This window comes from Mastigoproctus giganteus, chromosome 9, assembly GCF_048544385.1.
Source record: "Mastigoproctus giganteus isolate SK-2022 chromosome 9, ASM4854438v1, whole genome shotgun sequence".
Classification (NCBI taxonomy): Eukaryota; Metazoa; Arthropoda; class Arachnida; order Uropygi; family Thelyphonidae; genus Mastigoproctus; species Mastigoproctus giganteus.
This window is the reverse complement of record NC_143583.1, coordinates 125787370-125804551: the sequence shown is the minus strand read 5'-3', so window position 1 is coordinate 125804551 and position 17182 is coordinate 125787370.

Genomic DNA, 17182 nt, shown 5'->3' with positions numbered 1-17182 from the left:
AATTACTCAGTCCACTAGTACTAAGGTGGTCTGGGATAAAATTCGGAAAATGAAGGGGAAATACACGGCACATCCCTCATCGGTCCTTGATTATAATGGATGTACTATTGCAGACTCTACTGCAATAGCCAATGCTCTTGGGGAAACATTTTCTAACATCTCTGCAACATCATCTTACTCCCCAGAGTTTCTGGTCACAAAGCGCAAAACTGAAAAACAGGCCCTTAAATTCACATCGAAGGGTTCCCACCCATACAATGGGCCATTTAATATCCATGAGCTGAAAACAGCATTCGCCCGTACAAAGGCTACCGCTGTTGGACCAGACAACATCCATTATGAAATGATCAAACATCTTTCACCAGAATCCATGGACTGTTTGCTTTTCATGTATAACAGAATCTTCCTTGAAGAGCACTTTCCGGATACCTGGCGCAAGGCAACTATACTTGCTTTTGCTAAGCCGGGAAAGGACCCTAAATGTCCAAAAAACTATCGTCCTATTGCTCTGACCAGCTGTCTGTGCAAAATATTGGAGAGAATGGTCAATGCTCGTCTCTTATGGTATTTAGAATCGAACGACCTTCTCTCCCGCTTTCAGTGCGGCTTCCGAAGAAACAGGTCCACACTGGACCACTTAATTAGACTGGAAACATCTATCCGAGATGCTTTCCTAAAAAGAGAACATTTGGTGTCCATCGGCCCCGGGTGCCAAGCGAATCCGAGGTCAAGCGTATCTAGTGCGAATCAAAGAGTGATATTTCTGAGAGATAAAAGTTCTTTTTATTTATATCGTTTTCTATCAGCAGTTTATTTCTCATAAATAAGTTCTCCACTTGTAAAGTATCAAGTAAGGACAGAGGAAGGAAATTCACCTTTCTTTTTGTTATATATATTATATTCTTTACTAACAACTAACCTTTCTAACCGCTTGGCCTCCTTGCGGCACTGCTCCTGCCTCCCCGTGGCGGGGCCGGAAATCTTGGCAAGTAAGTCCACTTGCCAAGAGCTAAAAGGAGCAATCATGGATAACAAAAACCAAAATGACATGAATAATGACAACCCAAAGAGATTGAAGACAGATCGGATGGAGCAACCCTGCCCATCTTTCCTAATCTTCCACTCTCTCAGTAACCAGCCTATGAGCAAATTGTCTCCCTTTGTTATACAGAAACATCTAGAGGGTATAGCAGGATCTCCCAAGACGGTGAAGAGACTGCAATCAGGAGACTTACTCATAGAAACCATGAATCAAAGACATTCTGAAAAGCTTCTACAACTGACAAGCTTTGCTGGAATTCCTGTAAAAATATCCCCTCACGCAACCCTAAATTCATCTAAGGGTGTCATATCGAGTTGGGATTTATTAACTGTCACCGAGGAAGAAATAACTCAAGAACTGCAGGGACAGAACGTAATTGAAGCGAAAAGAATAATGATTAAAAAAGATAATCAACTGACACCTACAAGAAATATTATTCTCACCTTCAATACGCCAAATTTACCCTCCTCTGTAAAAGCAGGTTATTTATTTTGTCGCATTCGCCCATACATTCCCAACCCTTTAAGATGTTATAAATGCCAAAAGTATGTGCATTCTCAAACTGTATGTCGAGGAATTCCTGTCTGCCCCAACTGTGGGTCCTCAGACCATATACAAAATGACTGTACTGCTACAAAAATGACATGTACAAATTGCAAAGGCGACCATCCTGCATATTCAAAGACCTGTGAAAAGTGGAAAACCGAGAAAAAAATAGTAAAATACAAGGTTGAAAACAAAGTCAGTTATCAAGAAGCAAGAAGACTAGTTGCACCAAATATAAACCAGAATATTACCTATGCAAATGCTGTAAAAAAATATCAAGCAGTCTCCGTTCAAACCGACGTCACAATCCCTACTAATAAATCAATTTCAGATTGGGCTAGAAATGTCCTCTCTGACATGCAACCAAATGTATGCAAGCAACAATCCAAGACCACAGACCAAGCAAATAATACACCTCTGACAATACCAGCGGTAACTCCTCCACCAGTGATTGCTACCACATCTTGTATTACAAACACAAATACTGTGAAAATTATTCAGGACCCAACCATGGACACAGATGGCACATCTATTCAGGAAGATCCTGTTTTAGAAATCCATGCCGAAGAAGAAGAAATGGACATTGGTAGGCCAGTTTTCTCCAAAAAAGATAAATCTAGATTAGAACGCCATAAACCAGTCACCTTCAAAAAGCAGTCAGAATCAGCTCCATCAACTAAACACAAATAATGCCTTGTATTTTACAATGGAACTGCAGAGGCTTTCGTTGCAATACAGACGATATCCAAGATCTAATTAATCGATTTTCTCCAGTTGCCCTTTGCCTTCAGGAAACTTACTTAACTTTGCAAATTTCTCCTTCGATAAAGAACTATTGCCTTTATCGAAGGGATCGTAATACAACAAATGCTGCCCATGGTGGTGTCGCAATCCTGATAAATTCCAAGATCCCAACTAAACATATTCCACTTCAAACTGAAATAGAAGCCGTTGCTGTGCGTATAATGCTCCATATTGAAATAACATTAGTATCAATCTACTTACAGCCAAACCATACTTACTGTTTAAAAGATCTTGAAGATCTCCTTATACAGATACCTCCACCTCTCTGTATGTTAGGGGACTTCAACGGGCACCATCCCTTATGGGGCGATCCTAAATTAGATAGACGAGGACGACTCATTGGGCCCCGAGTGCCAAGCGATAGTTCCCAAGCGATCTTTATAGTGCGTTTTCTAGCGTTTTTCCTAGAGTGAGTACTAGTGCTTTCATAAACCCTCCACCGCTCGCAACGTCACTGCTGACCGCTCGCAACGTTACTGCTTCCCTCGCTGAGCAACGTCACTGCTTCAACGCTAGCAACGTTACTGCTAACCCCGCTTGCAACGTTACTGCCATCGCTAGCAACGTACTGCTCTCTTCTTCTGCTGATCGCTTGGTCACTGGTTGGCACTGCTCCTGCCTCCACGTGGCGGGGTCGGTAACCTGGGAGAAGGAATTCCCTCTTCCAGGGCTGAAAGGAGCAACGATGGATTGTGATGCATATCCACCGCTAGAGCCCACGAGCTCCATACCTGTCAACTCTGATTCAGAGCGTGACTTGAATCGTCCGAAGAGACAGCGGACTGAAAAACAGAGTGCAGATATGCCAGCATTTCTAATAATGCACTCATTATCCACACAACCTGTAGGCAAGTTATCTCCATTTCTAATACAGAAATGTTTAGAATCGGTTGTTGGATCTCCTAAAATGGTGAAGCGTCTTCAATCTGGAGACCTTCTAATTGAAGCTTCCAAGCCCCCCTCGACGTGGGCACCTGTACGTGGTGAGGGGACCTCCCAGTGACGCTGCTGGTTTTCCAGACTAGCATCACTGGGATCTAACGCCCATACCTTGGTTCCAGGGTTACATCGTTGGAATCCGGCGTGTGCAGCCGTGCGCCGCGACCCGTGGAAGCGGAAAGGGGGATCCTGGTGGTTGAGGGGCCCAGCTTCAATACACCACTTTGGCCCCTGCTTCGACGAGACGGGTGGTCCCGGACCGGCTCGACTGGGATCAATCGGCGGGTGGTTTTATACTGCTAGGGTCAACTGCGTTCCAATAAGTCTCCCTCCCTATGGTCCTGGGACGGGATAAAGATTTATTGGTAACGTGGGTATGGTGTTCTAAGCGAACTCGGCGTCCCATTCGTGTACGCAGTACCTGCTAGTTCACGAGTGGGCGCCCCCTCGTAGGGCTCCGTGGTGGGTGAGGTACTTAGGCATCAGACATTTTTTCTTTACTCTCATGAGTAATTTAAATCCTTCTTCTGGGGCCCCAACAAGGCCCCTACCTAACCGATCAGATGAGAATGACACCAATTCTGCCAAAAGAGCCAGAACTGAGGATAAACGACCACCTATTACACCGCTTTTCCTCATACTCCATTCTACCGGAGAGCAGTCAATTGGGAAGATGTCACCCTTCTTTATCCAGAAAGGATTAGAAGGGCTGGCAGGATCACCAAAATCTGTAAAACGGCTGCGTTCTGGCGATCTTTTAATCGAAGCTTCCAGTGCAAAGCAAGCAGAAAGAATCCTGAATGCGACATCCATAGGGGGAATACCAATCAGTGTAACACCCCACAAAACTTTGAACTCTTCACGAGGAGTCATTTCAGAGTGGGATCTTCTTCATGTCTCTGAGGAAGAGATCTGCTCTGAACTAAAAGACCAAGGAGTGACGGCTGTCAAGAGAATATCAATGCGGAAGGATGCGAATCTCGTCCCTACCCGAGTTCTCATCATAACATTTAACACCCCACGGCCTCCAAGTTCCATCAAGGCAGGCTATTTAAACTGCCCAGTGCGGCTTTACATCCCAAACCCACTGAGGTGCTTTAAATGCCAAAAATACGGCCATTCACAAACGGCTTGTCGTGGTAACCCTGCCTGTGCTCGATGTGGTTCAAAAGATCACGAGAGCAAGGAATGTTCAGCTTCTAAACCGATCTGTATAAATTGCCAAGGAGAGCACCCTGCTTACTCCAGAGCATGCCAGCGGTGGAAGGATGAAAAAGAGATCCAAAAACTAAAAACAGAGCTGAATATCTCCTACCCAGAGGCCAGAAGACGCATGCAACCAATAAATAGCGGGAAACCTTCATATGCCCAGAAGGTTTCTGCGAAGTGCACTATCGGTACACAAACAGAGATGACTGTACCACCAAAAGAGTCATTCACTCCGATTGCACGCTATTTATTGAGTTCACAAAAGCCCACCAAAAAAACACAGTCAGCTGCCACTCCTATATCCGTACCTCCGAGTGCTCCACCACTACCAAAACCAAGTGGTAAAGAGCTAACAGATAAAACAGATAAAACAGAAACAATGGATGTCGAGCACAAGGAGGTACCGGATGAATCAGTCTTGGAACTCTTCGCGGAGGAAGAAATGGACACGGGACAGCGTCCATTCTTCCCCAAAAAAGATAAAGCCAAGACTGATAAAATTAAGCCCTCAGCAGTTCGGAAGCCGCCTGATGGACCCACCAAGCCAAAATAATGGCTAAATTCCTACAATGGAATTGTCGTGGATTCCGGCGAAATACTGATGACATCAAGGCCCTCCTGCAAAAGCATGAGCCAGTTTGCTTTTGCTTGCAGGAGACTTATCTAAAAGCAAACGATGATCCCACCATGCATAACATCACAATCTTTCGTAAGGATAGAATTGCGGATGGTCCTGCTCATGGAGGAGTGGCTATCCTTGTGAGTAATCAGACCCCAGTTCAGCCCTTGCTAATTACAACCAGCATAGAGGCTGTTGCAATTCGCCTTACAGTGGGTTTTCTATTAACGGTCTGCTCTATTTATTTGCCACCTGGGACTGACATCTCCCAGGAAGCCCTTGATGATCTTGTAACGCAGTTGCCGCCCCCTTTCTTATTTCTTGGGGATTTTAATGGACATAACACCCTGTGGGGTAGTGCTATCATCAATGGAAGGGGACGGGTCATAGAGCGTATGCTCAATGACAATGCCCTTTCCCTTGTAAATACTGGAACAAACACCTTCTTCCACATGCCTACCCGTACGTTTTCTGCCATTGATCTCTCTATCTGCTCCCCTTCTCTACTCCCTTCACTCACTTGGGAAGTGGAGGAGAATCTATACGGAAGTGATCACTTCCCTGTGATAACCTTGTTACACAGTGGGAGACCATGTCTTCCTTTTAGGTTACCACGGTGGAAGTTTGATCAGGCTGACTGGAATGCCTTCCAACATCAGGCAAATTTTGACCTCAGTACAGTCAGTCAGGAGCCTATCAATGATGCAGTTAAGTACATCACAGAAATTATTGTCCAAGCAGCTGCGAAAGCTGTTCCAAAAACATCTGACCGGTTTCCACCATTTCCCAAACCTTGGTGGAATTCACAATGCACAGCAGCAAAAAAGGCCCAAAACAAAGCGTGGGGGATATTCCGTCGATATCCTACCACTGCTAATCTAATAGCCTTCAAGCGCACACGAGCCAAAGCACGCTACATTCGCCGTCAGAGTCAAAAGGAATCATGGATCCGTTTTACGTCATCTATTAACCAGACTACCAATTCTAAGGTAGTCTGGGATAAAATCCGGAAAATGAAGGGAAAATATACATCCCACCCTTCTTCAATCCTAGATTATAATGGATGCGCTATTGCAGATCCAACTGCAATAGCCAATGCTCTTGGGGAAACATTCTCTAACATCTCTGCAACAGCTTCGTATTCCCCAGAGTTCCTGGTCCTGAAACATAAACTGGAAAGAGAAGCACTTAATTTTAAGTCCAAGGGCCTCTATCCCTACAACGGGGATTTTACTATTCAGGAACTTAAAAGAGCCCTCGCTCTTTCCAAAGCAAGTGCTGTTGGACCAGATGGCATCCATTATGACATGATTAAACATCTTTCACCAAAATCTATGGATTGTCTGCTCCTTCTGTATAACAGAATCTTTATCGAAGGGCAGTTTCCGGATTCCTGGCGCAAGGCAATCGTTCTTGCCTTTGCTAAGCCAGGAAAGGATCCAAAAGTCACTACCAATTATCGTCCTATTGCTCTGACTAGCTGTCTGTGCAAAATCCTGGAGAGAATGGTCAATTCTCGGTTAATTTGGTACTTAGAATCAAATGACCTTCTCTCCAATATCCAGTGCGGCTTCCGAAGGAACCGGTCCACTTTGGACCATCTTATTAGACTGGAAACATCCATCCGGGATGCTTTCCTAAAACGCGAACACTTGGTGTCGGTGTTCTTTGACATGGAGAAAGCGTATGACACAACTTGGAGATTTGGCATCTTAAAAGATCTGCATAGCCTTGGTCTTAGGGGACGACTCCCCATTTTTATTAAAAACTTTTTAGACAATCGATCTTTCCAAGTTCGTGTGGGATCCTCACTCTCTCGTTCCTTTAGCCAAGAGGAGGCAGTACCACAGGGATCAGTTTTAAGTGTCACGCTTTTCGCCATCAAAGTAAATTCCATCACAGAACAACTTCCTCCAACCGTAAACAGTGCCCTCTATGTTGATGACTTTAGCATTTTTTGTCAGTCATGCAACATGAGGGTTATTGAAAGACAACTGCAAAAAGCCATTGATCGCCTTAATTCCTGGGCACTTGCTAATGGCGTCAGGTTCTCGCCGGAGAAGACCGTTTGCGTGCACTTTTGTCGCAAGCGTAATCTTCATCCTGAACCTGAATTAAGGCTCGGACATAATGCTATTCCAGTAGCGGCGGATACAAAAGTTTTGGGACTCGTATTTGATAAAAAGTTAACCTTTCTGGATCACATCCGTCAACTCCGCACAAGGTGCACAAGAGGGCTGAATATTCTGCGCTCTCTTTCCTCTACATCTTGGGGTGCGGATCGATGCACCCTACTACGCATCTACCGTGCACTTGTACGATCCAGACTTGATTACGGGTCCCTGGTATACAATTCGGCCAGAGACAGTGTACTTCGTTGGCTGGACCCTGTCCATCATCAGGCCCTCCGTATAGCTACTGGAGCATTTCGAACATCTCCTGTCCAGAGCTTATACGTCGAAGCAAACGAACCGCCGTTATCGCTTCGACGTAAGCAATTGTCTCTAAACTACGCTCTAAAACTAAAATCCTTGCCAGACCATCCTACGTGGCTATCCGTTTTTGAGCCACGATGGGAAAATTTGTACAACACTCGAAAGACTGCCAATCGTCCTTTTGGTATTCGTCTCCAAGAGCTACTCAAAGAACTTAATATCAAGGTAGACAAAGTTGCTCAAACACCGAAGCAACCCCTTCCACCCTGGCATGCTCATGTTCCGGCATGTGACTTGTCCCTTAGAAATTGGGGAAAGTCGGACACTCCATCGTCTGTCTACCTGCAGCTTTATTCAGCACACCGAGCTGAATATTCTGACTTCGCGCCAGTTTACACAGACGGCTCGAAGTCGGAATCATATGTGGGATCTGCTGCTGTCTTTACAGACAGCACTACATCGGAGCAGATTCCCTCTGAATGCAGCATATTTACTGCAGAGCTGCACGCAATAGAGTTAGCCTTGGATCACATTAGTGAATGCCAACACCAACGGTTCATTTTATATTCTGACTCTCTCAGCGTGTTACAGGCTTTAATAACCGTGAAATATAATTCTCATCCAGTTCTGTCTAGCATTCAGCAGAAGATTCACTTCCTCCGTGAACGTGAATATGACATCCGCTTCTGCTGGATTCCTAGCCACATTGGGATTAAGGGAAATGATTTGGCTGACGCCGCAGCCAAATCAGCAATTCCAAATAATAACCGTTGCCTGTCAGTCCCCTATACAGACTACAGGCAAACAATACAGCAAAAGATACATTCCCAATGGCAGGATTTGTGGAATAGACAGACTGGGAATAAACTATATTGTATAAAGCCTGTAATTGAACCGTGGCAGTCTAGTCTGCGCAGGAATCGTAAGGAGGAAGTTGTTCTTGCCCGGACCCGCATCGGACATAGTCATTTGACTCATTCGTTTTTGCTGAGGGCTGATGACCCTCCTATGTGTGTGTCCTGTGGTACAACTTTAACTATCAGACACCTTTTAATTGACTGTCCAGATTTTAGCAATATCCGTTTTACCGCTTTTAACCATCTGACTGAGCCGTATACACTCAGTCAGATTTTATCTGACAATGACAATGTGTCTGCTGTTTTTAGCTATTTTAAATTAATAAAAGTTTTTAATTGTATTTAATTTATGCTTTTGTTACATTATTATATATTTCGACATGGTGGCCTTACTAATTAGGTCACCGAGAATTTAAACTTTTTAAATATTACCTAGTCTTGGCGCATTATGGCCACAGCTGCCAATGCGCCATAAAAAACCAAACCAATCAATCAATCAATCAATCAAGCTTCCAAGCCAAGCCATTCAGAAAAATTGTTAAAATTGACAACTTTTAACAGCATTCCAGTGTCAGTTACGCCACATAACACCCTGAACACCTCTAAAGGCGTCATCAGCGAATGGGACTTACTAAATGTCTCTGAACAAGAAATAATACAAGAGCTTAGTGATCAAAAAGTGACTCATGCACGGAGAATCATGACTAAAAAAAAAGATGGCAACCTACTACCAACCAGGTCCATCATTTTAACTTTCAGTACTCCGACTCTTCCATCTTCTGTTAAAGCAGGTTACCTAAATTGTACCCCTCGACGTGGGCACCTGTACGTGGTGAGGGGACCTCCCAGTGACGCTGCTGGACTTCCAGACTAGCATCACTGGGATCCAACGCCCACAGCCTAGGTTCCGGGCTTACATCAATGGAATCCGGCGTGTTTGCCGTGCGCTGCGACCCGTGGAAATTCGGAAAGGGGGATCCTGGTGGTTGAGGGGCCCAGCTTCAATACACCACTTTGGCCCCTGCTTCGACAAGACGGGTGGTCCTGGAAGGCCCGGCTAGGATCAATCGGCTAGTAGGCTCGCCTGCGAGGGTCAACCGTGTCAATGCCACGCCCCTACCCTCATGGTCCGAGGGACAGGATTCAGGCTGGCGGCGGTGCGGGTATAGTGTCTGGGTAGCCCTGGCGTCCCACTCCCGAGCGCATTTATTGCATGCCGGGTAGTGGGCGTCCCTCTGGGCTCCGTGGTGGGTGGGGAGCCCGGGCACTGAACAATTTAAATAACTTCATGAATCCTGATAAACGTATTCCTTCAGGGGCCCCAACCCGGTCCCTATCTGAAAATAATGACGGAGAGGCAGATAGCATTATTGCTACAAAGAGGCAGCGAACCGAACTACCATCAGGGCCAGTCCCAAGGTTCTTAATAATGCATTCCACCAATGAAACACCGATTGGTAAAATGTCGCCCTTTTTTATACAAAAAGGGTTGGATGGGTTAGCAGGTACACCCAAGTCAGTTAAGAGGCTCCGTTCTGGGGACCTCTTGATTGAAACCAAAAATGACGGGCAGTCTGAACATCTACTCCGAGTAACATCAATCGGAGGTATACCCGTAACAGTGACACCACACCGAACACTAAATTCATCGAGAGGTGTCATTTCGGAGTGGGACCTTCTCGACGTCACCGAGGAGGAAATCTGCTCCGAACTAAAACCACAGGGAGTTACTGCCGTCAAGAGAATCACTGCGCGAAGGGATGGGAAAATTGTTAAAACCAGGAGTGTTATCCTGACTTTTAACTCTCCCAAACCTCCTGATGAGATCAAAGCTGGATACATCAACTGTCCAGTACGTCCATACATTCCGAACCCTTTACGGTGTTTTAAATGTCAGAAGTATGGACATTCTCAAATGGCCTGCCGTGGAGTCCTTGCATGCGCCCGGTGCGGTGCAAAGGACCACGAAACAACAGCATGTTCAGCCAGCAAACCCACCTGCATTAATTGTGAGGGAGAACATCCGGCCTATTCAAGGGCATGCCAGAGGTGGAAAGAAGAAAAAGAAATCCAACGGCTGAAGGCAGAGCTCAACATATCGTACCAGGAGGCAAGAAAAGCAGTGAAACCTCTTAACATCAAAAAACCTACCTACGCCCAGAAGGTAGCAGGGAAATGTTCGATTGGGACTCAGACGGACATGTCCGTCCCCCCAAAAGAATCATTTACTCCCATTGCACGTTATCTTTTAAGCTCCCAAAAACCTGCACAGAAGGACCAATCAGCTGCCACTCCTATATCGGTACCTCCTAATGCTCCACAAGTAACAAAAGCAAAAGAAAAGAATAAGAAAGGGGAAGTAACACCTAGTACCCAGGAAAACATGGATGTCGAGCAGAAGGAGGTACATGATGAGTCAGTTTTGGAACTCTTCGCTGAGGAAGAAATGGACACAGGACAGCGTCCATACTTCCCCAGGAAAGATAAATCCAAGACTGACAAAATTAAGCCCTCAGCACCTCGGAAGCCGCCTGATGGACCCACCAAGTCCAAATAATGGCTAAATTCCTACAGTGGAATTGTCGTGGATTCCGGCAAAATACTGACGACATCAAGGCACTCCTGCAAAAGCACAAACCAGCTTGCTTTTGCATACAGGAGACTTATTTAAAGGCAAATGATGACCCCACCATGCATAACATTACCATCATTCGTAAGGATAGAATTGTGGATGGTCCTGCCCACGGAGGAGTCGCAATCCTCGTCGGCAACCAGATCCCATTTCAGCCTTTGCAGCTTACAACTAGCATTGAAGCTGTAGCAATTCGCCTTACAGTGGGGTTCTTATTAACTGTCTGCTCTGTTTATTTGCCACCTGGGATTGATATCCCCCAGAAAGACCTTGATGATCTTATCATGCAATTACCTTCCCCTTGTTTAATTCTTGGGGATTTCAATGGACATAACACTCTGTGGGGTAGTGCTGACATCAATGGAAGGGGACGAGTCATAGAGCATATGCTCACTGACAATGATCTCTCCCTCCTAAATGTGGGAACAAACACCTTCTTCCACATGCCTACCCGTACTTTCTCTGCCATTGATCTTTCTATCTGCACCCCTTCTCTCCTTCCTTCACTTGCTTGGGAGGTAGAGGAGAACCCATATGGAAGCGATCACTTCCCCGTGATAATCACATTAACTAGCGGTAAACCGTGTCTTCCATTTAGTTTACCGCGGTGGAAGCTTGATCAGGCTGACTGGAATGCCTTTCAACATCTGGCAAATCTTGACATCGCTACAGTCAGTCAGGTGCCAATCAATGATGCAGTCATGTACGTCACAGAAACAATTGTCCAAGCAGCTGCAATTGCAATCCCAAAATCATCTAGCCGGTTCCCACTATTTCCGAAACCTTGGTGGAATTCCGAATGCACAGCAGCAAAAAAAGCACAAAACAAAGCGTGGGGGATATTCCGCCGATATCCCACCACTGAAAATTTAATATCATTCAAACGTGCACGTGCAAAAGCACGTTATGTACGACGTCAGAGCCAAAGGAAATCTTGGATTCGTTTTACATCTTCCATAACTCAGGCTGCTAGCTCAAAGGTAGTCTGGGATAAGATCCGGAAAATGAAGGGAAAATATCCACCATGCCCTTCTGTGATCCTCGAGCATAACGGATGTCCAATTGCAGATCGAACTGCAGTAGCAAATACTCTAGGGGAAACATTTGCAAAAATATCTGCAATAACATCTTTTCCCGCAGAGTTTTTGGCCCTGAAAGAGAAAAATGAGAAAAACCCCCTGAACTTCTATTCAAAAGGGCTTGAATCTTATAACAAGCCCTTTTCACAGGAGGAATTAAATGCTGCACTCTTTCCCACGCACGCAAGTGCTGTGGGGCCCGATGACATCCACTATGAAATGGTAAAACACCTCACACCACAATGTAAGGATCACCTGTTAATTCTGTTTAACAGAATTTTTCTTAATAAACAATTTCCGGATTCCTGGCGGAAGGCAATCGTTCTTCCCTTCCCAAAACCAGGAAAGGATCCTAGAAATCCAAGTAACTACCGTCCTATTGCTCTGACAAGCTGTTTGTGCAAGATCCTGGAAAGAATGGTAAATTCTCGCCTGGTATGGTATTTAGAAACAAATGGTCTGCTTTCCAGGACACAGTGCGGCTTCCGAAGAAATAGATCCACTCTGGATCATTTAATCCGATTGGAAACGTCCATTCGTGATGCTTTTATTAAATCCGAGCATTTGGTAGCAGTTTTCTTTGATATTGAAAAAGCGTACGACACAGCCTGGCGATTTGGGATTTTAAAAGACCTCTATAACTTTGGTCTTAGAGGTAATCTTCCTCTTTTTATTAAAAACTTTCTTTCGAATCGCCAGTTTCAAATCCGTTTAGGATCCACCCTCTCTCGAGTTTTCTCTCAGGAAGAGGGAGTCCCACAAGGATCCGTTCTAAGTGTCACGCTTTTCGCAATCAAAATAAACTCTATCGCAGAACAACTTCCACCCACTGTAAACAATGCCCTCTATGTTGATGACTTTGCTATATTTTGTCATTCATGCAATATGAGGGTCATTGAAAGGCAACTGCAGAAAACCATTGACCATCTTACAGCTTGGTCTTTGGCTAATGGGTTCAGATCTTCATCACAGAAGACTGTTTGCGTACACTTTTGTCGCAAACGTAATCTTCATCCTGACCCAGAATTAAGGCTAGGGCAAAATAACATTCCAGTTGTAGCAGAATTCAAATTCCTTGGACTTATTTTCGACAAAAAGCTGACATTCTTACAACATATTCGTCAGCTGAGGACAAGATGTGTCAAAGGGCTTAACATCCTTCGTGCCCTTTCGTCAACCTCATGGGGCGCAGATCGTGCTACCCTTCTTCGTCTCTACCGGGCACTTGTCCGTCCCAAACTCGACTATGGGTCTCAGGTCTATGGTTCTGCTAGAGATAGTGCCCTTCGGTGGTTAGATCCAATCCACCATCAAGCCATCCGGACAGCCACTGGAGCATTTCGCACATCTCCTGTCCAAAGCCTTTACGTCGAAGCAAATGAACCATCTCTGTATCTTCGACGTAAGCAGTTGTCCTTACAGTATGCATTCAAATTAAAATCCCTGCCCGATCATCCCACGTGGCCATCCGTTTTTCAGCCGCGTTGGGAAAATCTCTACAACACCCGTCGGACTGCCAACAAACCATTTGGTATTCGCATTCAAGGGCTGCTGAATGAGCTGAACTTGACGGTAGACAATGTTGCCCAGTCACCAAGGCAATTCTTTCCACCCTGGCATGCTCATTTTCCAACTTGCGACTTCTCCCTTAAGATCTGGGAGAAGGCTACTACACCGCCATCTGTCTACCAGCAACTCTTTGCAGTACATCGACAGCAGTATTCTGACTTTCTGCCAATCTATACAGATGGCTCAAAGTTGGAATGTCATGTGGGATCTGCTGTTGTGTTCCCTCACAAAACAATATCCTATAAGATCCCACAAGAAACTAGCATCTATACTGCAGAGTTGCATGCAATACAAACAGCCCTAGATCACATTAAAAATTGCGACTACCAGAGGTATATGATTTACTGCGATTCATCGAGCGTGTTACAGGCTCTGGTATCGGTGGGTTTTAACCCTCATCCGATCCTGTCCAGGATCCAGCAGATTCTTTTTTCTCTCAAGACATTAGAATTCGATATTCGCTTTTGCTGGATCCCAAGCCACATTGGGATCCGGGGAAATGAATCGGCTGATGCTGCTGCCAAATCAGCCATTTCCCTGGATAATCATTGCCTGTCAGTCCCCTATACAGACTACAGGCAAATAATACGTTCTAAACTGCTTTCCCAATGGCAAGATTCTTGGCACGGACAGACCACAAATAAATTACATCAAATCAAGCCTGTAATTTCGCAATGGCAGTCCAGTCTGCGCAGGGTCCGAAGAGAGGAAGTTGTTCTTGCTCGGCTCCGCATAGGTCATAGTCATCTAACTCATTCCTACTTGCTGAGGGCGGATGACCCACCTATGTGCGAGATGTGTAATGTTATTTTAACCGTTCGTCATATTTTAATAGAATGTCCTGTTTTTATAGAAGCCCGACGCTTGTATTTTACCGCTTTTAATAATCTGACTGAGCCATTTACACTCAGTCAGATTATAGGTGACAGACACAATACGTCTGACGTCTTTAATTTTTTACAATTTGTTAATTTTTATACAAAGCTCTAAGTTTTATGCTTTTACTATTATACCTTTTTAACACAAATATTTGACGTGGTAGCCTTGGCTACCAAAATATTTAATAGCATTTTAAAATTTGACTTGGCGCATTATGGCCTTAGCTGCCAATGCGCCATAAAAAACCAAATCAAATCAAAATCAAATCAAACCTAAATTGTAAGATTCGTCCTTACATCCCAAACCCCATTCGCTGCTTTAAATGTCAGAAGTACGGTCATTCTCAAACAGCATGCCGAGGCGATGCTGTGTGTCCTCTTTGTGGTTCCAAGGAGCATTCTCAAGAAGACTGTACAGCTTCCACTCCTGTTTGCCCAAACTGTAAAGGAAGCCATCCTGCATTTTCTAAAGCGTGTGACCTTTGGAAAACAGGGAAAAAAATTCAAAAGTATAAAGTGGAGCATAAAGTCACATACCCTGAAGCAAGAAAGCAAATAATGCTAACCATGCCTAGCCGATCATATGCATCGGTCACAAAAAATAGCCGCTCAGCTGCAACCCAAACAGATGTCTCCATCGAACCGAATATTTCCTTTGCCGCCTGGGCCAAAACTGCGCTAACTTATAATAAGAAAACTACAGTCAGTGAGACCAGCAACACCCCAATCAGCATCCCAACTGATGCTATCTCAACCTTGCCAGAAACAACGAAATCAGCTACTATTGAAAACCAGAAGAAATCGAAACCAAGGATTAGCAACATGGAAATGGAGGTTCAGTCAGAGGATGAAGAGACAGTACTTGAGTTACATGCGAATGATACCATGGATACAGGACGCCCAACATTTCCCAGAAATGAAAAATCGAAACTAAGCAGACAGAAACCTTCCCAGAAAAAACAGTCAGATCAATCTTCCTCCAATAAATCCAGCAAATGAATAAATTCCTTCAATGGAACTGTAGAGGATTACGCAGTAATATAGATGACTTGAATGATTTACTAATACAAACTAAAGCAATAGGTGTATGTTTACAGGAAACCTTTTTATCACCACAAGTTTCTCTGAAAATTAAAAATTATTCTATGTTTAGGCGAGACAGGGATTCTGACACTCCTGCTCGTGGTGGGGTGGCTATTCTTATTCGAACTAACATACCGTCCAGACATCTCCAACTACAAACCTCTTTAGAAGTTGTAGCGGTTCGGATAGCAATGGGAATATCGTTAACCCTTGCATCCATTTATATCCCACCGAATTATCCTTGCTCCCAGATTGAACTTGACAACCTTATCACACAATTGCCACCTCCAGTCTGTTTACTCGGCGATTTCAACGGTCACCATCCATTGTGGGGATCTCCCATCATGGATAGGAGAGGCCAATTAATAGAAATGTTCCTGGATAACCATAACCTGACTCTGTTAAATTCTGGCTCTCCAACTCATATTCAACTACCTACAGGTAGTACATCAGCCATAGACTTATCAATATGTTCAGCCTCTCTTTTTCCAAGCATGGAATGGTTAGTGTTAAATGATCCATTGCACAGTGACCATTTTCCTATCATCAGTTCAATTCAAACACAGATGGCCCCGGGTGCCAAGCGTTCCGTGGCCAAGCGATTCTAGTGCGTTTTCCAAAGCGTTTTTCTACAGAGAACATTTGAGCGAACAGTTTCTATTTTAGTTTGAAAAACCGTTTTCTTGATTTCTATTGCATAGTAGCTCTCTCGCACTACAAGAAGTAGGCAGAAGCCCAGAAAGGGAAACCACCTTTCTGTTTTTTTCTATTAGTACTAACTTACTAACTCAGCCGCTTGGTCACCTCGTGGCACTGCTCCTGCCTCCCCGTGGCGGGGCCGGAAACCTGGGCGGTAAAGATAAACCCCCAGGGCCAAAAGGAGCTATCATGGATTCAAACAATTTTCCACCCTTAGAGCCTTCAAGCTCAAGACATGAATCCTCTCATGATATTAATCAACCAAAAAGGCTTAGAACTGAAGCACAGCGTCCAGACATCCCTAATTTTCTTGTGATACACTCTCTGTCCACGCAGCCCGTGGGCAAGTTATCACCATTTATGATTCAAAGACATCTAGAATCTATTGCAGGATCACCAAAAATGGTGAAGCGACTACAATCAGGAGATCTCCTGGTTGAAACAGCCACATCCAAACATTCTGAGTGGCTATTAAAAACAACTACATTTGGTGGATTACCAGTGTCTGTCACTCCTCACAATACCTTAAATTCATCTAAAGGAGTCATCACAGAATGGGACTTAATTACAGTGTCTGAGGAGGAATTAGTCCAAGAACTTAGCCATCAAAAGGTAATCGCTGCTAAAAGAATTATGACAAAAAAAGATGGAAATCTCATTCCAACTCGTTCCATCATTTTAACTTTTAGTACTCCTGATTTGCCTTCCTCAGTAAAAGCTGGATATTTAAATTGTCGAATTCGTCCATACATCCCAAATCCTCTTCGCTGTTTCAAATGCCAAAAATATGG